Consider the following 5264-nt stretch of genomic DNA (forward strand, 5'->3'; position numbering starts at 1 on the left):
AGTTTGATGAGATAATTCCTAGTCAGTGAACACGCAGCCCTGCCCATGACCTCCCGTCTCTGCACCACTGCACCTCTCAGGCCACAGTTGGTTAGCTTGGCTTTTGATACTGCGATTCCACGCACGTGGAGAATTGATGGTGAATAAAAGACCCTCAATTCTCAGATTGTCAGAGCTCAGCCGTCTGAGAGGCAGCGGCACATTTCACCGCCCCGCAGTCTAAGCTGCTTTTTCACTTTGCTTTGTACGTGTACGAGTAGAGAGCCGAGGTTTTTTCCTAAAACAGAAACAGTGTGTGTCATCTCCAGCCACAGCAGATTCAGAATGACCGGAGTGAGATCGAGCTGTGACTTGACTGGGTGATGTGGCATAAATTGGCCCATTACAGTGTTGAATCAGAGTGCAGAGTGCCAGCTGCACAAAGCTGTGAAACAGCTCTGCTCTGACAAAAAACAAAGTGTTTATTCTCCTCTAACGGCCTTTGGCCACCATTAGCTGCAACACAAGTTAGTTTGAAAATCGAAGTCAACATTTACATTATGAAACTATGTCTTTTCTCAAACATGTATTCAATCATTTTTACAAACTACACAAATACATCAGTTAAGATAACGTTTTTGCATATAGTTTTCAAGATATTTGGCAGACTAGATATTCAGGGCTGAAAACGCTCAGAGAAATCTGATGAAACGGACTTGAACTTTGTTTTTTAATTATGAATAACGCCCTCACACACACACACACACACACACTGTGTTCACGGCGGCAGAGCACACTGGCAGCTGCATGAGAAAGATAATAATGATGAGCTGGTTGTTATTAATCATTCTCGATCGTCCTCATTTCCTCGTCAGGTTGTAGAACTTTGTCACAGGATCCTTCCAAATATTAATTTGTAATTATGGGACAATGGAACTGCAAATTCTGAAAAGATGGAGATAAGACTGCTGGTTTGGAAGCTCGATGTATGAATGAATGAAAATCTCGGCGCTTAGTATTCATGTTACTTTATTTCAGAGGAATTGCTGCAGCCCAGAGCAACTGGCCATCTGTTATTGAAAAGTCATCATTCAGCAGCATGCATGTCGGGGAGGCGTCGGAGTCATCGTTCTCTGACAGTGTTTATGTTTGGAGAGAGGCAGGCAGGCGGTTATTAGAGGGAGCTCAGCCCAGGGAAATCAGTGAGTTAAACGGCAGGCAGAGTTGTTCATTTGTTATTCAGTGCAGAGAAGACACACAGATACTGATACACTTTAGATCCAGGCTGGAATGTGTAACCTAGCCGATAAACCAATACAGTACGGCAGGGCCATACGTGTCGAGGCAGGTCCTGCAGCGCGCGCGCACACACACACACACACACCTAAGACAAATATTACACAAAACCAGTCTGACAAAAAGAAGAGAAAGAAAATTTAAATTTCATGGATTGAAGGCTGGCAGAGTTCTGTTAAAATCATTATTTTTCTCACTGCTCTCTTTTTTAAAAGAATCTGACAGAGCTTAGTGTCCCAGGAAAAGGCCATTAACATTTTTTTTAAAGGACTTAAAGCACAGTTAGAGCAGACCATAATGGCTCTGCGACAATATCTTCATCTTAGCCAGTACAGAGGATTTTATTAAACTGTAACTGAAAAAAGGTTCTAATTCAATTTCCTCTGGTTCTAATAACAGTATTATTGTAGGGATTGTAATTATCAGCCGTGTGTAATGATCCTCTGTTCAACAGCTGTTCTTCTTCCTCTGGCTCAACTGTTTAACCTCAGATATTAGATGTGATATTGTGTTCTGACCTCAACTCTGATTGTTGGATTGTGAATGTAACGTGGGAGAAGTGCACGACATTTGATGGTGATCAGTCCTTCTTTCCAAATAAGTATTGCTTTAAGTCATGACTGAGAGTACACAGAGTATAGGATTTTGAAATGTTAGTAGTAAAATAACATTATTATTGGTCACCTGTGGGTCAGTGTTGTCATGTGGTCTATCTCGGCTGCATGGGAAGGAAAAATGCTCCTTATATAAAGAATTGAAGAGATCATTTAAAATAATAATAAAATAATAAATAAATTATTACCATTTCTGCTGCTCAATATTTTTCAGGGTCACAGTAGAGCTGGTGTGTATTGTGTCCCAGCAGCGTCAGACCAGGGTGGGGTCCCCCCCAGGACAGTCCCCAGTCCATTAGGATTAAAGATAGACACAGTCAAACATTTGTTCTTGTTCATCTGTGTAAGGCTGTAACTACAGACAGGAAGACCATCAGGGATCAAACCTGTGGTCTTCTGTAAGGCAAACCTACTAACCGACCTGCCTGTGCCACCTCCATATTATGTCCCACGTATTTACCACTTACTCACAAACAATATAGTGTTTCTTATGTTGGTTTGGCCAATTATGTGGAACTGCCTCACCCTGCGGAGCAATGATTTCAGTCTGAACCAGTTTTTGTTCCTTTGGATGGAATAAAATGAATGCGTAGAGAAATTCAATCAGTAGAAACTCTGAGAGTAGAGTCTCCTGAAAGGAGCGGAGAAAAATAACTCTCACATGGTCTGTGTAATTGCTTTTAGTCCAGAAATTTTATTATTTTATATTATTAATATTCTGACCTAAATATTTTACTTTTCAATTCTTTCTATTACTGTTCATTCTTACTATAACAAAAGTAAAATCTAGTGACATTGTTTCTGTATGTTTATTGGCTGGATTTGTCTTAAAGCCTATACCACTCTTTATTGACATAATTTTATGATACGTTTATAATTGGACTATATTTGTTGTCGCACAAATGTTTTTTTTATTCTTAATCAGCTGACTAAAAACTCACATTAGTGTAACAACAATTCATATTTGAAAAGTTTCAGAGACAGTGTTGCTGAGGGCAAACCATCAGCAGTAAAATAAAATATATATAGTCACACACAACACACACTGACAGGAAAATAAGTAGTATTGCCTTCCCTGTATTATTACCTCCTGTGTTAGTGCACATCATGTGGACGTGGGATATGTGTGTGTGTGTGAGTGTGTATGACTGTGTGCCGCAGCCCTTGGATCATGAGTTAGAAATATGTTGTTGTTTTTTTACTGTTCTTTTCCAAATGATTAGGATTTTCAAAAACACACTCACACAGGTGCTACATTTCCATAAACATGTAGTCCTGGGGACTTCCTGTTCCTGAGGCCAGTACTCAAAATAAACATGAACACCAATGGCCCTCGCTGACCACTGGGACGCTGTGAGTTGTGTCATTTTGATTATAATGTTGCACATTAGCACATTGTGCTAATTAATCAGTTGCCTGGCAACATCTGATCTTTGACAAATGGTCGACGCACCTGTCACTGGTGTAGGCTGCAGCTCAGCAGGTCCTGTATGTACTGTCATTACATGAGGTGGACTGGAACACTTACAAATGTTAGTCCAACCGTACTGGGAGTTTGAGTAGATTATAGTTTACATTTGAACATGAACGAAACAGCATTTTACTTGTGCCATATTTAAATTTTTTTATTCAGATTTATTGTTTCTTCTGATCATGGATTGGATCACATGTCACTAACAGGTGGTTTAGGTAATATGGGGACTTCTTATTTGACCTTTCTTTTATTAAGAATCCTATTTAAACAGAATTAGAAGGTAAAGCATGACAGCACATGATTTAAAAGAAAAGTGATCAAAAATTCAATTTATATTAATGGTAGAAATGGACTGACTGCTAGTCTCATCACAAGAATCGCTTTCAGCTTGACCTTTAATCAGGGTTCACCACAATAGGAATCCATGTAGTTACTGTATTTGGCACAATTTTTACACTGGGTAACCTTCCCTATTCCATTTGGAAGTGGTGGGGAAGAGTGGACTTAAACCGCAGCTGTATTGCATGGCATTTGAAAACAACAGGATCTTCTCCAGCTGTTTTGACAACTCACGTCGACGTTCAGAGGTACACAGCACTGAACAAATCAAGTCGCCCTGTGCTTTTTTTGTTTGAACCGAGAATTCGACCTGCTGGTTTTTTTTACTAAAATTGGAGCATGTGCTCTGTTACCCATGTCTAAATTTACATTTCTTTGTTCTCTAACTTTATATTCTTGAAGGCATTCTACATTTTTGAAAAGGGTCATTATTCTTCTTATTGTAGATGGAGTGTTGTATGCTAGAGACACCGTGAGTGAAGAGGAACCCATTCATCAAAGCTCACTAAATATATCAGGAAGTCATTACTTGTACTTCACAGCAGTCATATCTGGAAACGAAGAGTCGAGGGACTCCTGCTCTAACTACATAACAACACCCACAGAGGCAGGTTTCCTGACCCTCTTCCTGTTCTGTTACCACTTTAGCCCTTTGCTGGTTTTTGTTGTTGTGTTGGAGACGAGACGGCGACATTTATTTTTTTATGACATATCTTAAAATTAAATCATGATTAAGCTATCGTAGCCCAGTCGCAGATTTATTTTGTTCTGAGAAATTCGATCTTGTGCAAAATAAACCCAAAAACCCCCCAAAAAAGGTCCGGCTGTAAATCCATGCTTGGATTTAATAACATGAATCATTCTGGTTCAGTTAATGCAAAGGAGGAAAGCGATGAGTCTTTTGATTACACCCACCACTAACGTAAAGATTGGACAGTGAGCAGTTGGCCTTGGTCAGAGGAAGTGTAATGTGTACAAACATGAAGTTAGTTGGACGAGGTGATCAGTGATGGATGGTTTAGGTTGATTCAGGGAGTTCTCCATTCTACAGTTCACCTGTTTAATGTCCTGTATCTTCCTTGATCTATGACTGCAGGGAAGACAAGATGAATGTGTGTGTGCAGACACCTTGGGTTGTTTTAACTTATCCTGTTACACACGCTGTTCAATCTTTATTATCCTACCTGGTCTGAGGTCAACACTCTCTCACGTCTGTGTGGTACTTTAGATACCGCACGTATTGGATACTGTATTACAAAAGTCAGTAATCCATCCATCCGTCCGTCCATCCATCCATCCATCCGTCCATCCATCCATCCATCCATCCATCTCAGCTTACAGGATATCCCCCGCTCTTATTTCCATTTTCTGCTGAGCACAGCAACTTCCAGTCTATGTTGAGCTGCCTATGCAGTCGACCAAGCACAGATTAATTGTCAGCCTGCAACAAGAGTGAGAGCAGCAGAGGGCGGACGTTTACGGATGGATGATAAAGACGATAACCGGCTGCACAAGTCCAGCCTTAAAAGGACAGAGTGCTCTGGCTGAGTCATGGTGTGTCT

This window comes from Cynoglossus semilaevis, chromosome 6 (assembly GCF_000523025.1).
Source record: "Cynoglossus semilaevis isolate Cse_v1.0 chromosome 6, Cse_v1.0, whole genome shotgun sequence".
NCBI lineage: Eukaryota > Metazoa > Chordata > Actinopteri > Pleuronectiformes > Cynoglossidae > Cynoglossus > Cynoglossus semilaevis.